Source organism: Lytechinus variegatus, chromosome 2, assembly GCF_018143015.1.
Source record: "Lytechinus variegatus isolate NC3 chromosome 2, Lvar_3.0, whole genome shotgun sequence".
NCBI classification, from domain to species: Eukaryota; Metazoa; Echinodermata; class Echinoidea; order Temnopleuroida; family Toxopneustidae; genus Lytechinus; species Lytechinus variegatus.
This window is the reverse complement of record NC_054741.1, coordinates 53830940-53852392: the sequence shown is the minus strand read 5'-3', so window position 1 is coordinate 53852392 and position 21453 is coordinate 53830940. Positions and strand designations below refer to the sequence as shown.

The window sequence follows — 21453 nt, the reverse complement described above, 5'->3', positions numbered from 1 at the left end:
TCCATATTTCCGTCCCTTTAGACGACTTATAACATTTTCTAAGTGTCCAACAGACATGACATAGAACAATTGAAATTATTGATGAATCAAAGATAAATGAACAGCTTGTCACATTTATTTTATAGAGCAGAAAAGGAGGTTGGCCCTTACTTCATTAGTAAATTAAATGAATGAAAAGAACATATGTTTTTCTGTGACTTGGACATTTTTTTAATTTTCCTTTTTTTTTGGGGGGGGGGTTAGGTTTTCTCCCCTTGTACTTAAGATCAGAGTCAAACGCACTCATTTAGCTATCAAATATTACTGCAGTCAACAAGTTCGTATCTTTCAACATTAGAAATCTGATTAAAATTGAAATCAGTACGTCTTTAAACACTTTTTCATTTCTTTCATGTCGGGAGGATACCGTAAAGCATTAATTAATGCAATAAATTTGATTTTATAATCATGCAATCTTTATTTCATAGATTTGAAATTATTCGATCTATATTTTGAATATAGGCCTATCGTTAAAACTAAAATATCAAAAAGATTCTATCCAAAAAAAAAAGATTGATTTATAAGATTCTCATTCCATCACATCGGTAAACTCGATTCGATAGTGATTCCGGGTCTACTAGCAATCTCCTACTTATTCAGATAATTGGAACAGATCTACACCATCTTCGCCACTAGTCGGCTATATAACTGACTCAGACTGCAACTTCACTTTTGTCGCCAATCCCACTCGCAACATCTGTATCCGATTTATCAACACCGTTAACCGCGTGAGGTAAATCAGCTGATGACGGTATCCTGAAAAGTCAAAACGATAAGGGGTACGTTAGAAATACGATGATTCAACAACCCTGCCCCACCCCCCCCCCCCCAGCAAAAAAAGAAGAAATATATATGTAATAGAAATAAGGAATGAAAATAAATAAAGATAAAAGTTAAAAAAACATTACAATGAAAAATAAGGAATAAATGAAGTGATGCAAAAATGTGAAATGAAATAAACAGATTAAAGTATTCAAATGGGTGATGGGAGGAAGAGACAGTTTGCTTCAAGGCAATGATGATAATAATTAGAAGTTAATACGCTGAAAGCGCGATAACAACAAATGCACTGGCTTACAGAAAGGGGGTGTTTAGGAGTTCTGGCCTCAAAAAGTTCCACGCTCAACATGCCCGAAGGGAAAAAGGAAAAGAAATATAAAATGAAAGAAAATTATAGGAAACAGAGAAATATAATCATTTGTTAAATATCATATCACGAAATAAGATCTTTGTTGTAACTAGGCGAAAATTTTCGCTCATTTACAACTTTTTCAAAATGTTGCACAAACACGCCTTGCTGTGCTCCCTCAAACTTTCTGCTCTGACCCGATAAAATTATTTCAGACGCACACGTTAGCACTTCGGGTGGACTTTGGGCATGGGTGGCCCAGGGGGACGCGTCCCCCTATCAAAAATAGTAGGGGGGACACAATATCAAATGTCCCGCCTACTATTTTTGGTCTTTTATGATGGAGAAAACTACATCACTTCACAATCGAAATGATACATGTGTTTTGGACTAAATAACCTTACATTTTGGGTGAAAAACCCTTTTTTTTTCCTGCTTTTCAAATTTTCTAGGCCCTTGTCCCCCTACCTTTGGGGACAGATTTCCGCCCATGACTTTGGAGACGGCCCAGATGGGTTCAGAATGAGGATAATGGTGATTAAAGAAACAAAAGCCCCAAAGATTACAACAAAAAATCTCAAAATGCAATTCTTAAAACCTTCACTTACTTTCCAAAGTGCAATTCTTAAAACCTTCACTTACTTTCCAAAGTTCTCGCTATCTTGGACGGTCTCCGGTAGTTTTTTGCCCCTAGTCTCGGGTAGAAAGATACACAATAAGCCGGATAGGACTGTGCAGGTACCGAATATGAGAAGTGGAGCATGGATCCAGTAGTCGGCTGTTAAGAGCACCATAGGGGATAAGATGTTAGCAATGCGCCCTGTCATTGAACACATTCCCAAACCAACGGCCCTGCATGGAGAGAGAAAATAACAATTTCGAAGATTTTTAAATGGTTGAAGAAACGTAATTTAGAATCCCAAAGTAATCCCAGTAATTTCGAAGATTTCTTTGATATAGCGTGCTTATTCACTCGGTCATTTAATACTTAGGATACCTTATCTCCAAACTAATTTTCATTTATTTCCCTCCAACACTGCAAAAATTTCGGTGTTACACCAGCGAAATATTGAACCGATGTTGTTTTGATACTATTGGTGTCACCTATCTGGTGTTCCAAAAAGAAAAAAGGTGTTGTTTTACACTTTTCTGGTGTGGACATAGGCCTATATAGATTCCGGGCTGGTGTTAAATCAACACCAGAGTTTTGCTGTGTAACAAATTGTAAATACGATCAACAAAATCGTTATAGTTGACATATATTCAGACCAATTTCCGCTTTTTGTATTATGCGTTACTTTTGTTAAATCTACACCTAATACTTTGTATATAATTCTATATTTGCTGCTGAACTTGGAGAAGGAAATATCAATAAATACCAATCATATTTGTGATTAGGTTACGGGGGTAGACAACAATGTTGGGTTCCGTTTCTTTCTTGGACGGACATAATTATTGATAAGACCTTTATCCCGGGGAAATACTATAGGTTTCCAATATAAAAATTGAATTTATTAAATAACTTGGTAACTTGCATATTATATTGTCTATTCACCTCAATGTGGTTGGGTATAGTTCTATGGTGAAGAGATAGATAAGAGCGAATGCAGCAGAGATTCCAAATTTCCCAATAAAAGCGACTCCAGCTCTGGAAGGACCACTCGCTTTTTAAAATGAGAAATGACGAACAAAACTAGATAAGCATTGATAAAGCGATAATAAATAACACAACCCCAAAATATGAATTTGTAGAGAAGCCATCTAATACATGCATGATAATATCGTTCAATCGAATCTTTTGCCGAAAACTGGCTAGCGAGGCCGAAGAATTCCCACTGCATAAATGAAATTTATGGGATATTTTATATAATGAATTAATAAACCAGCACGGAAGTAGATGCTCCGTGTTCCTATATATTTTTCGAAATCTTTAAGTTAATCATATATACCTTTAAAAAAAAGACCTTCATTCCACCAGGGCGAATTAGTCCCCTACTTCTCTAATAGTTCCTACCATCAAGACCGTTTGTGAGAACGGTTCATTATTACGAAACTTTAAAAATAACAATGTACTACTCCGAAAGTTCGAAATCGAAGTAAGGTTTGTACATTCAATTGTTTTCGTTTAAAAACATCATTTTCAGACCATCCAACCTCCAGATTAAAGAACTATTTTCAGAGTAACAAACATCACTGAATATCGGTGCAAGTTTCGGAGTATAACGAACCTATAATGAATAAACGAGCTTACAAGGAGACCCCTATTATGTTTATCTATTGTATTAGCTTACGTATGAAGATAGTCAGAAGGCATGCTAGCCCTCCAGTCAACAGTGTGATGACCGTGCTTTTCTTCCTGCCAAACCAATGGTGCTCCGCGATGAAGATGGATAAGGCGTATGCAGGGATCTCAATGGCGGCAGACACGAAGAACGAAAGGTACACATTGATACCAAGGTTGGATGTACTCAAGTTTAAACCGTGATAGACGACGGCACACACTGACCTAGCGGTGTACATAAAGGAATGTTCATATAGGGATAATAATCATAATATAATAATAACAATTCTAATAATAACAATATTAATAATAACCGTCATATTTCCCTAGGGAGACTGTTTTCCAAGTGGGCCTTGTTTAACATGATAAATATCAGTATAACCCTGCTTTATCTGGGATGCCAAGGCGCTTTAAAGCATTCTAGGATTTTCGTCCTACCTTGTACCTTGCCAGTCACCTCATCCATCACCTGGGTTGAGTGTAGCAAAATGTGGGTAAGTTTTTTTGATGAAGGAATCTTACCCCACCCCCACATGCACAGACTGAAAGATGAGAGTCATAACACTAGACGCCCCTACATGATTGCAACTTTTTGTTCACGGTTTACTGTTAAAGACTTCTTGAAGGAACAAAAGTATTATTATAGGAAGATAAAATTCATTGTATTTTACAATCTTCTTTCCTTTAGCTAAAGAAATGGGGGATTTTTGTTGAAGAGGTTAAGTTAATGATGGTTGAGACTTGAAGCTGAATAAGGGCAATCTTAAATAATAAGAGATTACTCTAATACTGAATTGTCGAAGCACTATAAGTGATTAACACGACATGGTGTCAGGGTAGCTGTATAACAAGCCATCCAATGTACGAGGCGAGGGAGATATACCCGACAGATTTTGTCCCTTTTCCCATTATCACTGAATAATAATGGAAGGTTATCGTCGAAGTTCTCTACTTATTTTCTTCCTATTGCCAACTCACTGCTAATCAGGATCATTACCCTTCCATTCAATGACAAGGTAAGCTCCCACCAAAAAACCAGGCTATTAATTTGTGGCGAATTTAATATTTTTTCTAAAGGGCACATTCTATAGCGCTCATGTCAGAAAGGGCAAAGTTTGTGAATAGCCCTTTGTCAGGGCCGGGACAATTATATCTACTTCATAAAAGGAAGGTAACAGAATAGGAGGAAATTCTGTTCTCGTAATTCTCAATATCTCTACAAAAAATTCATAACACGAAAGTTCTAACATGTCAAGTTGGGCCTATTCGTATAGAATTTTTCTTTATCATTCTCACGGAATAGTATGAAGTTCACAGTTTCGTTATTAACGAGACTGAAGATGTTGTTCGGCATTACAATATAATGATTTTTAAGTACAAAATGATAATATCTATATAAATATATACATTCAAACTCATTACCATGCATACATCATGATGAATGTGCGTCGGCGCAGACTAGGATGGCGGAATATCTCTGTGAAATTCGGCTTCCGTTCTTTGCTATCTGTCTCGGCCTTTAACTGTATATCACGACAAAATTACCCAGAAAAGTTATTGAAGTCATTCAAAAGAAAGGAAAAGGGAATTAGATCAAGTCGACCTGAACATCCTATTGTCATCATGCACTAAATCTCGCCATGACGCGCCCAGCTTCTTTGCAATAAATAGCCCATTGCAACCCGTTTGTGTGCCGTCTTATATCTTTCTTCCTGTCAATTTCTTTCTCTCCTTCCTTCATTATCGTCCTTTCCCTCTTTATGATTTCATTCAAAATTTTCCTTCTCTCTCTTCCTCTGATTGCAGGGAAATCATTCTATATTGTAGAGCTATAAACAATGCAAACTTAGATTTAGTAATTTAATGACTTCTACATCGTACTGAACCGGCATTCCAATCTGAAGATATAGAGTTTTTTCTGGATTTCTTCCTTGTGGCTTCCCACCCTTCTTCTCTCCCTATTTCCCCCTCTTCTCCTCATCTTCCCTCCTGTCCATGTCTGCTTTACTTTGATCTTATTCACATATCACGAATTCATTTTCTGCGCAAAAAAGAAGAATTACCGGTAATAGTAATCGTCAATGTTATGTACATTCACGTTAATCTTATACCGATATTATTTCTCTTTTTTGCGCGAAAAGAAACATCTAACAGAATTAATCATCAACGTTATGTAGGCCTACATGTACATTCAAGTTAAGCTTAAGCGGATTTGGTAAGGGTATATAACGTGATTAGAATCAAGAAACTAACATTCTAAAATATGAAAATGTTTAGTCCTCATTAAAAGTTGGAGGAGTTTGTATATATTGTTAATTGGTTCGATAACGTTTAGATTGTTGGATTCAGCTTTCTGCAAGGTTGGATATACCATTTTGAAAAGGGTTGTCACTCCTCCAACCTTTGATTTAATATTTCAGTTTTTAGAATATGTAGCACTCTAGTATTCAAATTGTTCTTGAAGCCATACGCGCGCGCAATGATATTTCTCAAGTTGCATGCCATGGAGAGTGCACTGTATTCATCTTACGTTTTGATTGGCATCTTCAAGTTCGTCGAGGAAATCTTCTGGAAGCTGGACCTTGTTAACCCTGGCAGCGTGTTCGATGATCTTCTTCGCTTTCTCATTCTCCCCTTGGCTTAATAACCAGCGAGGTGACTCTGGGAGGAAACTGATCAAGGATTGATTTTGGGGGCGTGGTTAGAATTAAGGTAGTTGATGAGGACATTATGGTTGGTGGGTGTGGCTGATATCCTGGTGGTCATTGGCGTACCTAGGATTTTCGAAGGGGGGGGGGGAATTTTTTATTTCGTCCGCGAAAAAATTGACAAGCAAAAAAATAATAAATTAAAGGTCTTCAGGTTCAAAAGAGAGGGTAGACGTCTGTTTTTATTGCATTTTTACATTACAAATTATTAATTTGGTTTCTCAATTCTCAAAGGGGGGGGGGATGTCCTGGATCAGTTTTGACTCGTCGGGGATGGGGGCAGGGATACGTCCCCTGCGTGAGTTGTCAGTATGCCCCCCCCCCGGTTAGGTACGCTAGTGCTGATGGTCATGGAACCATATCTCCAAATGGCTTGCAAGAGATGAAATGAATATGTTATACGCACTAAGGGTTTATCAGATTCACTTGGAATACAAACGGTTGGTCTTCCATCAATGTGGTTTGGTCGACACTCCACTTGATTGAATATTTACGTATGTCTTCCAATAATGTCCAAACATCGTTACATTTTGGCGTGAGCCACAGTTGATACCCCGCAACCCTGCAAATTATTTGTGCATGCGTTCTAGCATGAAAAATTCTTTTTCGTTTTGATCTAAGAAATTTCATTTTTAGCATATATCAATGAAAGAACATCTCGTTCATGATTATTTAGTGGTCAACTCTTATTTTTTTTTACAAATTGATTTCGGTTAAACTGGTATTTCGAGTTTTGAGTTAGGTGTTCATCTATTTGGTATCGATGACAGCCCGGGAAAGGTATGAGACAGGTGAACATTATTTAAAGTAACTCACTATAAGAAGATAAACCAAACGAATAGAGGTGTAACCATGGTGATATGAAGTATCCGCCAGTCTCGAATAAAGAAAGCTATTCCAGCGAACAGGACGTATGCAATTGCATATGGAAAATTGATGAACAAGCCTGAAATATTGCGTTTCGAAATGCCCACAAACTCGGTCCCTGTAAGGTTAAAGTATCATCATTCTTTTTAAATTAGATAATTACATGATGGAGAATATATCGAAAATGTAAGCCTTACTTGAGTCTCATTTGCCGTTTACTCGTAATTTAATTCAATTCAATTCTTTATTCCATTTCCATTCAAAACCTTATACAAAGTAATATAAATCAGATACAACTTTAATATGCAGATGAACATTCTTACTTCGTTAAAAAATGAATGAATGAATAAAATGACGGACTCATGATATTCATATACTGCCTGCCTGTCTCGTGGGCTGTTTACTCGTAATATCGAAATATTGGGCCATTATTAACCGATGTCGGTCTCATGTGAGCATTTACAGTCTTATATGTATACTCGCGGTTCTTCGGTTTCGTTATATAGTTTGGATCATATTTTGTTACCGATTTTTACATTCGCCCTTTTTCAATCCTTTCAATCAACACTGTTAAAAAACCCTGATTTTACAGAAAAATAAAAGAAGATTTTGCAGAAAGCAATACCAGAATCATTCTTTAAATTCATGAAACAGGAATTTTTCTGCAATTTAACAGAACAGGTCTGTTAGAAAAAGGGGAAAAGAGTGTTTTATTAAAGGAAATTTGTAAGATTCCATACACCAAATACCAATTTCCTGTAAGATTACGCAATCTGGTAAGATTACAGGTGCTCTCGAGACTCTGCTGCAGGAACTTATTTTATTTTAAAGATAAATTTTCTAACAGTGAAGGTATGAAAACAAGCTACACGATAATAAGTTCGCTGAGCTGAATGATCGTGAAGATATTCGCACGATATACAGAGAGCAATGTTTGTTAAATTCAGTTTAAATTGTATTTTACCTTCCGTTGCAAGTCCAATAAATCATGTTCTCACCCTTCCAGATTTTCTTTGGTGTAATAGCGTATTTATTTTAGTATCTTACCCGGGATCTTACCTAGAACAAAAGCGAGGAGATACATTCCCATTTGGTTCATGCCTTCGCAGAATCTCATCAAGGCGAAAACCCAATAGTTGTGAGCCAATACAAGACCATAGCCAGAGACGATCCGAAAGACGAGAGTAAATATGAGCATTCGGTGTCTCCCAAACCTATAAAAAAAAATCATAAATAAACATAGCAACAAACATTTAACAATCACGACTGTCGATCATGCCAATAGGCATGAAAAAAAATGGGGCGGGAAGACTATCAGTAGTTCTAAAACTTCATTCAAATAAAAAATGACAACCTATGAAAATTTGAAGTAAAGGTACCAAACCTACCTTTGATTTAAGGCAATTCCATGGCGCACAGATGAGAGAGAGAGGGGGGGGGGACACCCCAAAAAATAATTTTTACGAACAAGAAAAAGGACCCCAAAAATATGTAATGATCTGTCACAAACTTCGATTTTCAAAATTCCAACATGTTTTTTTGCAGCTCGCTTCCTTTGCTAGCATCTTTTTAGAAATTTGTACCAGAAGAAATGGCTTATCAATGGGGGGGGGGGGGGGCTCATTACGCCACTGCGGCGAATAAATTCATTGAAATTCGAAGCCTTCCATTTTTTTTTGGAAGAAAGGGTAACATTAATCTTATAAGCTTAATTTGTGTCATTTTTCCTAAGATTAAACAAAATGTTCTTGAAATGAGGATCGATAAAATGGCCGTGTTATGCCTGCGTCCAAGTCCCCCCCCCACACACACACACGATCATCCCCCTTTCTAACTATCCTTACCCATCTCCCATTCTCTCTATTTCTATTAAACCCCTCTCCCTCCCACCCACTGACCCCTCCCCTCATATACCTGTCTCCTAGCGAACCATATAAGACGCTTCCAACCAAGTAACCTCCGTAATAGAAAGACTGTGGAAACTGGACATACTTCGCGTCAGCACACACCAAATCCATCTATGATAAACAAAGGATAAAATAAAAACATTATCAAGAAGTTTTTCGCCTTTTTTTTCTTTACTTCGGAATGATTATGATTAACGCTTCGTTTACATTAATATTTTTTTGCCACGATCATTGCATAAGAGATTAGTCTACGATTTTTTTTTGTCTACATAATTTTAGCCATGGAATAAACCCATGAAGGTCATCTCCAATGGAACTGCGGGGAATCGAATGGGGCCTGTTGCGGAAAGAGTTGCAATCAGTCGCAACTCTAAAAATCATGCGTAACTTGATTTTCAACAAATCAACAGCGCGCATTTGGGACTTACGATTGATTTTTTGAATTGCGTTTAAACGCAACCCTTGATGCAACGGACCCCAGGTGGGTGTTTCATAAAACTGTTCGTAAGTTAAGAGCGACTTTAAGAACGACTGGTAAACCTTTCTTACGCGCTTAACCAAATCGCCAATGCAAATGCAAATCAAATCATATACCATTTACCGCAAGAAAGGATCACCAGTCGTTCTTAAAATTGCTCTTAACTTACGAACAGCTTTATGAAACACCCACCTGGGTTACTAGACGGACACCAGACCGACTACAGGGCACGCATTCCCCTTTTATGGCCGAAAACATGTTAAGGAACACAAAACCTTTTTTGCATACGAATTATTTAATTTCCTTACCAAAATACACTGTTGCCTGTTAAGGGTGCATAAATTATGTTAAAATCAATAAAGTAGTGTTTTGTTTCACTTAAATAACATATACTGATGTATACAGTTGTTATTTTTTCACCGATGTTGTCTTTAAGCCGGTCAAATACGACTCTAACGCTTTCAATTATGTTTGCAATTCCGAAGTAACTTGTCTTTACCTCTTGGACGAAGGTCCTTGTATATTGGCTTCGGTCATACTCCCAGCCTGCATCACAAGGTATCACATCCGGTTGATCAGTATCTCTTCCAAACCCCTGGGTCAATGGGTTGTATCCAGGTGTGGCTCTAGAAGAAGCCACCGAAACACCAGGGTAATCGGATATGTTATACCTGTTCAACAAAATGGAAATAATGATCATAAACACGTAAACCCGTATTCTGATAATAGGTTTCACTTAAACTCAGGTTTAAAGTTGTGGTTTAAGTATGGATAGCTAATTGTTACATGAATCAATAACGGTAGAGATATCATATTTCAGCTCATTTGGCTTTCAGATCATTCATATTTGTCTAGGAAGTATAATACCTATAAGCGATACTTCTATGGAATGCTTGGTTTCATAACATTTCTTCCATATTCACATTTTTTTGTATTTCCTTATATAATATTCTTCCCATTTTGTGATTCATTTGATTTTTTGACAACTTTTGGCAGCAGAATAAGAATAGTTTTCTATTAATAGTGAATGAGCTGACAACTTGCATTCCGTTAAAGCGTGGGCTAATTAAGTTAACTGCTTTATCTAAACCACTGCTTTTAGGTACCACCCATGGAAAATAAATTAATATGATTTCATGTTCCTATACAGGTCGAAACACTATTATAGACTAACAGCCTATGAACGAAAGTCCGACCGCACGGCCACGACCTTGCAGCAGACGATGAGACTCTCACACACGCTCTCAAATACGCAAACCCAAGAACAAAACACACACACACAAAAAAAAATACGCATAAAAAATGAAGCAATAACAAATTACCGATCTTGATCGGATAGAAGAGAAGGATTTTTTAAGTAATGGAGAGAAAGAATGTCTAGAAAATTAAACGTTTATATGAGCTTGATCACACCTGATAAATTTCACGATGTATCAACCTCAAATCTTCAAAAACAACTATATAATGGAATAAAAAATCTTTCTTTTTCGATTATTTCAAAATTTTAAATTAAACTTTCTTTAGCGTCAAAATTATGTATTGTCAGCTTTCACAAAATATGACAAAGTACCATTTCTCGATGAAGGACACGCCTCGAAAAGCAAACTGCCCCTTGAACTGAATCTGATTTATTCAAAAGACATAACAGGTGGGTGTTTCATACAGCTGCTCGTAAAGTTACGAACGACTTTACGCACGACTGGAACATGTTCTTAGGTCATAACTCAATTACATAGGGATATCGCAGAGCAAAAGAAAGGATCACCAGTCGTTTGTAAAGTCATTCGTATCTTACGAACAGCTTTATGAAACACCCACCAGGAAAGATATGGACATGGACAGTCAGTAGCGGACCGTGACCCGGAGGAGACAAAGCAGGGGGGGGGCACTGCTTTGTTTGTGAACAATGCTGTGCCCCCCAATGCTTTGTCTCCTCCGAGTCACGGTCCGCCACTGTGGACAGTGTAACGTCAGACTTTGCTCCAGTCGCTATAACCTTTCTCAAGATTCTTGAAATAGTAATAGCTACATGTATATACGAGTATTAGATAAGGAGATATCGGAAAATGGAAAGCTCGTAAAAAGTTTTACATGACATATAACCGGGGAGTTCAAGACCCAGCCGAATCAGACATGCTAATATGTTTGGTGTTCAACGATTTTTTTAAAGGGACAGAATTAAGCAACTTCGATCTGGCGCCGCTCAGTGGCCCCCGGGCCCTCGATCAATTGGACAAACTGAATTTTTGGAGGATTTCTATTTTGAAAAATAAAATATTGATTTTCATTTCATTTTCGTTCATTTCTTCAAACCTAATTATATCTGACCTTTTTATTATATGTCTTATTGAGACAATATCCAGTTACACGACTTATCCAAATCATCAATACACACATCTTTTCGCCCCAAAGGTGAAGACTTCTGCAACTACATGCCTACGCATAAAATCGCGTATTTCTCTCTCTTTTCTTTTGGAACTTATTGACATGATTAGAATCTTCTCCTACAAGAGCCACTCTCACACACGCATCCTTCGCGGATGAAAATCTGGTCGGCATGTTAATTCGAGGCAATAAGTATAAATTGACACCGTGCATGAATCCCCCTATTGGGAAGAATTTTTCCACTAACCTTGCACATTTTTGGAACTCTGTGCTACTTTTATTTGCATCTGTCAATGGAATGTTAAACATCTTCTTTGTGTCGAGATCACACGGTGCTCCATACTCCTCCTCGCAAAGTGTGTCATTCCACCATGGCACCTAATAATAAACAATGTCAGAAAGAAAGGGGTAGTATGGAAAATAAAGAAAGTGTATTGCGTGAAAGGTGGGGGGGGGGGAGGGGGGGGAGAGAGGGAGGGAAGGAGAGAGAGAGATAAAGAGTGATAGGGGGTGCATTGGGAGGGAGGGACAAATGATTAGGTTAACATGTAAATAACACACAAAAAACATTAATATGAAATATAGGATAAAGCACCCTCTATTGCATTACATTTTCATGTATTTGAAACAAATCTTCTTTTTATACTCGTCTGGCGTAATGAGCCAAAAAAAATGAAGGGCCAGATATGGCATACATAAGGCAAAATTTATTAAAAGTTGCATGCGAGAGAAGCGAGTTTTGTGCTTCTATTTCAAATACTTAATAGCAGACTTAATAAAATTAAAAGTATGACAAATATTGATTTTCTCTTTTATTCTTTTCTAAAACAAACAACCATATTTTGTATCAAAAGTAAACAGCTGGAAATAGTCATCGTACTAAGATGTGGAAATACTTATTTCATATTGCATTTTGATGACATTTCTATCACAAAAATATATATTTCACGACCTGTTTTTTTTAGGTCGGTACAATATAGCCAACAAATAAAAACCAGCCATTCAGCTATCATGAGATACGTGTCGTATCCAAAAAAGTGCTGAGGATATCCTTTTCAGATTAATATTTAATAATACTGTAGAATGGAAAAGTCTGATAATGTTTCTCAGGATTTCCCTTTCCGACACTCTCAATATAAATGCATTAATTTCTCACTGAGTGAGGAAAAGGTGAAAGATGTAAAAATGTTGAAACATAATTTCATGTGGGTTAAATGCATGCCCTATTCGATGGGGGATGCTACATGGCTTGACATCATGACAACGTATTCCATTTTGCGTCATCCTGTTCAACATGTTCGTTTCCCTCGCAATTTGTGTATATGATCATTAAATAAAAACGCGTTCTTGTGACTGGCAAAATTGAGGAGCACCAAGAGGCAATCATCGAACAGTATCCAGAATTGACAAAAGGCCCCCTCTCGTTACAGTTGCAGATGTTCAACCCCGGTGTTCAACTAAAACACGATAGGTAGTACTATGTCTATGATGCCAAGGGGGCGTTTCATGAAAGGACTTGTCGGACATTTTATCCGACAAGTCCCATTTTATCCGACAGTTACCATAGTAACAGTACCTCTCAGCCAATCAACGTCAGAGAAAGAAGTCAGATCTGACAACTTGTCGGCTGAAAATGTTGATGAAACACTCCCCTGAAGATGCATTCAGAGGTGCAAGCCCTTTTCCCACAGGTCGAGGCTCTTCTGAGACTATTGTTGGTTTGTCAGATCAAGCACGTGTGAAAGGAGCTTTTCTGCTCTTCGACGACTGAAGTCATGGCTTCGGAGCTCGATGACTCAAACACGCCTCAACTGCGTTGCAATGTGCCACACCCATCGAACAATCCTAGACAGTCTGAACATACAGGAACTCTGCGAGGAATTGCAATGAGGTCTGACATGAGGCGAAATATTTTCGGACAAAAATGAGACTACCTGAAATAGATGTTGTTCTATTTCACCCTTTTTGTTATTCAATCCCAGAAAATTTAAAGAAAAAGAAAAATGCCTTTGCGTTTCTCTAGTGTATAGGCTAATCACTTCATTTATTTGCCTGGTTATACACACTTTACCGATGTATGTCATGGTAGTATTGTTATATATTAAGTTTGGCATTCAGTAAACCTTTGAACAAGAAAATATACCAAAAGGAAGATGTGCACAAAACGAAAGTCACCCCTTCTTGTATATCCAAATACCTTGACTTGAACGATAAGTTTTGGTCAATAATATTTTGCAGGAGAGCATTGATATCCTCATTAACTATGTGGAAATGAGGTGCATAAATTCATGAAAGAGTGAGCCTATATCAAATGCAAAAATTTCACTTCTATATAAAAAGTCATAATGGTCGTTTGGTGATCAGTAGCTCATATGTATGGTGCTTTTGTTGTATGCGGTTGGATGTAATTAACCCGGGGTAATTAATAATAATCATTTTATCATGTGACCCCATCAGATACCTCTCATGAAAATATTGAGATTCAGTGAGCTCAATATGATATGATCATATTTTTACAATCTTTTAATAAGTGAAATCAATTAATTGTTTCAGAAAGAATAATCATTCATTTCTCTCTAAAGCGTATCTTCGGATATGAATATCGAATGTTTTTTTTCCCATGTTATTCTTGTTATTGTTATGGACTTGAATAACTAAACTTGATTGATTTTTTTCTTATTTTGGCAAAAAGAAATCTCTTTTGAGTTGGAAAGGGATGACAGTTTTGCATTCTATATGAGCACACTCATGTGGTACGTTAATTTCATATTTACATATATATTAGCTGATATTACACACTGATGGTTCAAGAAAATGTTGGAGAAATATCATAACATGACAGTTGAGTTTTGATTATAAAGCATTTAAAAAATATTAAAATCCAGGGTAAAAATCATCAAGTACAGTACACTGCAACAATAAAGGAATTTCCAAGAATACCATGCATATCAACCACTCCCAAATGTCCTAACTTGTGATTTTAGTGGGGGTATATAATGTTGAAAGATCCCCATCCACAAGAACATTTGTATCAACCATCCCCAACCAAGAACACCGATCGACACCCATGGACAAAGGAAGGAATGTGATTCTAGAATGTAGGCCTACACAAACCAATCTCAAACTAGATGACCTGCGTTTTTTGGAAGAACTAAGGAATTTCTCATACTTGAATTATTAGTACCTTTTGAAATGAATTCATAATTATGTCCAATGCAGATTGTTGAAATCGAACAATTACACCCCTTAGTGACAGATATGAAACCAATAGATATTCATTTCAGTAGTATTTCTTCCTTTGGAAATCATCTCTAGAGGTCACATAGCACCTAGCCTGTATTATACAAGGCCATGACGTTTATATTAAACGCCTACCGACTGAAAACAAAGACTAAAGAGTTGCAAAAAGCCGGATGGGTGCGAGCATCATGATGAGAGCGACTGATGTCGCTCGCCGTCGCGCTCACTCGGGATCTTCGCCATTGGTCCTATTTTTTCAACTGAATAATCCTTTATAAAAGCAAATATAAGAATCCCCAGGAGGAGCGCTCGGAAAAACCTCGAAAATTGTCTATATTAGTCGCGGTCGAGAGTACGAGTGGCCGGGACCCGGGACAGTAGATTCTACCTGTAGTAGTACTTCCACATCTTAGTACGATAGCAATTACGGTCATCGGAGCAATCCACTCCATGCACATCTAGCACACTCGGCATACCATACACTGTTTTTAAAAAAACCTGATTTTACAGAATAAAGAAAGATTTTGCAAAAAGCAATAACAGAATCATTCTGTAAATTTATAAAACAGGATTTTTTCTGCAATTTAACAGAACAGTTCTGTTTTAAAAGGGGAAAATGGTGTTTTATTAAAGGAAATTTGTAAGGTTCCATACACCTAATACAAATTTCCTGTAAGATTGCGCAATCTGGTAAGATTACAGGTGTTCTCGAGACTCTGCTGCAGGAATTTCTTTTATTTTAAGGATAAATTTTCTAACAGTGTACCTTTCATACATAGTGCATGTCACGAGGCCTTGTCAAAAGGCCATACATCTCACCGGACAATGCAAATAGGCTGAAAAGGCTATTTAGGAAACTAGGAGGCCTGTCCATCTCAAACAATTCCGAAAGAATCAATCAAAAGTGGCTATAGTGTACCGTCCTTTGTAATTTACCATGTTTACTACCAAAAAATATTATGCAAATACATGGTTAACCAAGCTTCCGAATCTATTTACTTGCATTTACTCCTTAAGAAGGATAAGTCCTGCGCGTATTAATATTGTATCATTTCCTATAATGAGCAGATTTACCAATAAAAATGAAAAAAAAATCATTTATGGGCCTAATGAAATACACAGTGCTTGTTTGTAAAAATTAAGGCAATTACTGTAATTGGGATTCAAAATGAATGAATATTCAGCGATTGGGCGCTTGGCATTGGCAGAAGTCCCAAGTCAGTCCAGCTAGATTCCCCGATGTGACTGATATACCTTTCAGGCTTCGTCGTTATTCAAAAGACGTCATCGTAATTATAATTTGTAAAGAAAACATGATAATTTTCCTCTAAAAATACAATAGAAGAGTAGGAGGAGAAAGCACTTAGATCTCCCTAAATACTTTTTTAAAACCCAAATTGCGATCGAGTGTGCTCACAACTGCCTTATCAGTGGCGGACCGTGACCTGGAGGAGGATGGGAAGGCATGGGCGACCGATTGAATTCTCGTGTTTTTTTTTTTTTTTTTTTTTTTTTGGGGGGGGGGCGGTCAATTACTGTTAAAATGTCATGAAAACAAAAAATTCCGAGCAGGTTTCTGCTATCATTAAACCATTAAGGTCCATGAATTAACTAAAGAATCAACACGAGCGCAAAGCGCAAGCTTAAGCATACTGACCAAGGGCCCGTTGCATAAAACTTTTTACCTGAGAAAACTCAGGTTGTTTTTACCGGAGTTTTTGCCCTGTGTTAAAGTCAATGGCAGAAATCAGACTAACCTTAGTTTTCAGTTTTTACCGGAGTTTTCTGAGGTAAAAAGTTTTATGCAACAGACCCCAGAAAACGAACCTGTTAAGGACTGCATTTAGTGACCTCTTTAGGATACATTATTATTTTACCAATCGAATAATGCTAGCGCAAAGCGCGAGCTGAAAAATTGTAATATTCCAGCCTGAAAATTCATCTAAAATGTATACTTTAAAAACAGTATTTTGAAAATAGGGAATTTCCCATTTTGAAAAAAAACCAATAGCGCCTCCCTGTTATTTATTACTGGGGTGCAAGTGCCCCCTGCCCCCGGCGGAGGGGGGGGGGCAAAGCCAAAAAGGTGAACTTATTTGCATTTTGGTGTAAACAGATATTTTCACCATGAGATTATCATCTACGTAAAGTTGCTTTGTCGTAATTAAGTTGAGCAAAGTTTTTTTTTAATTGATTTTTGGTTGATAAGGTTTGGAAAAAAATCAAATCTGAAGTTGTAAAACTCGCTTTTTGGTAAATAATTATGGACCTAATTACTGTTTAAAGGGCATCCTTGTGAGATATTGCGGGCAAATCTCGTGCTCAAACTTTGGAAATTTCTTGTAGGCCTAATAAGACATAATAATAATGGCAATAATAGTAATAATGATAATAATAATAACACTAATGTTGGTATTATCTACCAAGGGAAGCCACAGTACCACTTCAGTTCTGAAGACTGTTCTCCCAGTGGGCCCTGCTATTACCCCGGCTTTAGCTGGACTGCCTATAGGCGCCCAAAGGAAGGCATTTGATTAATTTCTTCCTACTGGGTACCCATTCACCTCACCCGGGTTGAGAGCAGCACAGTGTGGATAAATTTCTTGAAGGAAATCACGCCATTGCTGGGATTCGTACCTACGACCCTCTGTTTCATAGTCAGAAGACTAATCCACTTGTTTACAACGCCCCAAATAAAAAGTAAACAATCCGAGCATTTTTTGGAATCTTGAAAAAAGGATTAACATTGTTAACACTAAATAGGCGTAACGATCAATAAAATGTTGTTAACATTTATATCCGTTATCACCATTTTTATCGAAATCAAGCGTATGCTTGATCCAGCCGCCTATTCTTAATGCAACACATGTTTGGCCACAACACATGCATGTATTATCGTCCGTTATTTTATTATTGCATAATATCATGTTATCTTGTAAGGACAACATGCAGTTATTTTACCAAAATGAATTAATTTCATTTTCGGAAAAAAACGAACCTTATTTGATTTTCGGATTAACGAACCTTATTTCATTTTTGGACTAACGAACCTTCGGAATTACGAACCTCATTTCCTTTTCGGATTAACGAACCTTCGAAATTACGAACCTCATTTCGTTTTCGGATTAACGAACCTTCGAAATTACGAACCTCATTTTGTTTTCGGATTAACGAACCTTCGGAATTACGAACCTCATTTTGTTTTCGGATGAAGAACCTTCGGAAGTACTATCCTCATTTCGTTTTCGGATTAACGAACCTTCGGAAAAACCAACCTTCGGAATAACGAAGCTTCGGAATTACGAACTTATGCGGAAATTCAAGCGCAAGTCCCAAATACGGGTGCTTCATTGGCTGAAGATTAAGTTGCGAAAGATTTTTTTGAGTTGCGTTTGATTGCAACTCTTTCTGCAACGAACGCCTGAACACCCCGCCCCCTGCCCTCTACCCGCCTTCCACATCTCTCTTCTACTCCCTCTCTCCTCCTCCCTCGATCCCATCCTTTATATCTTTTCTACTCCCCGCCAGCTCTGTTTCCCCTCAAGCATTTGGTTTAAAATCTTAAGTTTCACAAAACCTCTGCAAAGATGTCCATAGCGACGTAAATAGTTCTTCTCTTTTGCACTCCATTGTCCCACATGATCTGAATATACAGAGGAATTTATCCTTGATAAAATAACAAAGGATGCCATTCAGTCTCTTGTATGAAAATAATTCATCCTATGAGTTTGTATATTCAATATATTGAGGTGTTTTTTATCAATCATTTCAACATGAAAGGAATACAATTGATTTTGAAAAGCTTATTCATCTGGTTTGCAATGGGTCTTTGCTTGAATGGTTCTTTAAACCATAGGTCCATGGTTAAACCGGTCTCTTACTGTTCTGGTTATGGCTGTGAAAAGCTTGATGTATATGCTCTCTTTATAGCATAGCTTGACACAGTAAGCCGTATAGGTCATACTCAACGCCGTGGGATTACATTGTCATGTACAATATCAAATCCTCCAATTTGTAGATTATTCCATCAGAAAACTAAAATGTGATGACTTAAAAAAAAGCATCTTGAACATGTTAGAAGTGTAGCATTACCCAAAAGGACCAAAATGCAAGCATTTTCCCATCAGATTCCCGAAATAGCTATATGTTGTGGAGATTTGTGAATTCTTAAAGATACTTGATAAATTTTCAAATCGAGCCCCACTACCAAAACTATTGGACAATTTGAGCGTCAAAACTGCCATCATCATGTAGATAACAAACTTGTGTTAGCAACATGAGAAAAATATAGTAATGAATGATCTACGTCTGTTATTAAATTTAAAGCATGTATTTATATGATTCAAGAAGAATAGACGCTTCCCTACATGAATTCAATACAGAATTAATTCACCATAAAGGATGAGAAAATAATTATGCGAGGCCTTCATTAACTATATACACACACCATGTTTTTCATGTCAGTGATTTTTATGTGTATTTTAATAAAGGGGACATGGGCAGAAATCACAGGGGGACATGTCCCCCTACTCCAAATAGTAGGAGGGGGGCACAATATCAAATGTACCCCTATGTGGTCTTTTATGATGGTAAGAAATACTTCATTCAAAATCGACATAAAACGTGCATTTTAGGATAAGATGAAAATACTATTTTGGGATGATAACCTTTTTTTTTGCTTGTCAAATTTTCCAGCCCCTTGTCCCCCTAACTTTAGGGAGAGATTTCTGTCCCTGAATGGGGATAAAGATGAAATGATTTAAGACAAAAAATAATAATTACCTGACACCAATGGTCAGACCGACCCATCGCGAAAATTTGGATGAGGGTAGCCCATGAGGAAGGTATGGCGAACAGACAGACTAGGGCGTAGGTTCTTCGCTGGTAAGGGCCGAACTCCCGAGGACATGGAGAATGTCGTCAAACTTCATCCTTGCAAGGTATACTTCAGAACGAACCTCTAGACAGGGTTGGAAGCAGCTAACTAAATGAGAGCTAGCTGCAATGCCGCGTTTGTGTTACGAATGCGTTACCAGCAGCTCAATGAATAAGAGTCGTTGTTCTTATCTGTGACCCGGTTCAAGCCGTGCCACACAATACATCACACTGTAGCTAAGGCGAGGCCCCATAGAAAATGGACTAAACCTTGTTTTTTTTTATGTATACATCTTTTTTTAAATGGTTTATTGTCAATTCGAGGGTTGCCGATTCCGAATCTGAATGGTGCATAGAGATATCTCTATGGAATGATGCCACTCGCGTAACCTTCGGAATTTTAAGGCGCAGATTGGCAAAAATCGAATATGGCCGTCAAAAATATGCAAATTGCTCATTGAAGTCATAAAAGAACTGATCATTTGACGATGAAATGAGTGTAATTACGTAGGCCTATGTTGCAGGAGTAAAATACTGTCTGTAAGCAAGATTTTTGACAAAATATTTATGTTCTTGATAAGCAAAATGGCCGCCATAGACCCTGTATATTCCATAGGCCTATATTAATAATGTGAAGGGGGGGGGGGGTAATAATGATAATGATAAGAGCACTAACTTGAGTGCATGTGATTAATTGTGATCTATGAGTGGACCTCTGCCATAGAGATGTATATACATCTCTATGACCTCTGCCTGAAAACAATCATTATATTGGCAAAATATGTCATTTCTTATATAATGATAAAAATGTATTTTTATATTCAAAGTGCGACTTCCATAAAACTTTGCGGCGGCCGCAGAAAATCTGCGGTGGCCGCAGGGTCGACGTACGGCGGATCCTACTTTTCACAGGCCGTAGGGGTGGCCGTAGAATTTTAACTCGGAGTTATAACATTTTTTCTTTTCTACACTCGCCGTAGAAATTAGACTAGCCGTAGGCATGGCGTAGAACGGTCTACAGCGACCGTACGTCGAGCGTACGGTGGCCGTGCGGCTGCATGCCCTCGTGTTCTTCTTCCCTCCTTTCCCCTTCTCCTTATTGTGCTATCTGCTCGGGAGCCACCAGGCGCGTATTTAGAATTTTGCACCTCGGGGACCCGACCTATGATTTTGGCCCATATGCATGTGTACTTTTCAAAAAAAAAACGACCTTTCCTCGTCAGGCAAACAGGTGCCTTAAATGCATGTTGAATTATCTTATTTCATAATCACATGAAAAGGGCAACTGCAGTCCATCTTTTTAATGATGACTTAATAAAAAGCAAACTGTCCATGAATACGATGTAATACCACTTTTTTAAAAGAACAAATGTGACCAGGAAGCACAGATATTGCCCTTTCACCAGCGGCTAACATGACGTTATTATCATTCTCATTATTATTATTATTATCATGGGGAGTTAAATGCTGATTTTTGTTGTTGTTTCCTAAGGTGTAGTTCTTACTTAAGACTAACGCGTTTATTAACATCTTAAATTTATTCA

At 37.5% G+C, this 21453-nt stretch overlaps 1 pseudogene; it reads right to left on the bottom strand.

Moving 5' to 3' along the window:
* Positions 1 to 232: 232 nt before the first annotated feature.
* Positions 233 to 20088, bottom strand: LOC121408371 (annotated as a pseudogene).
* Between the last annotated feature and the right edge of the window lie 1365 nt (positions 20089 to 21453).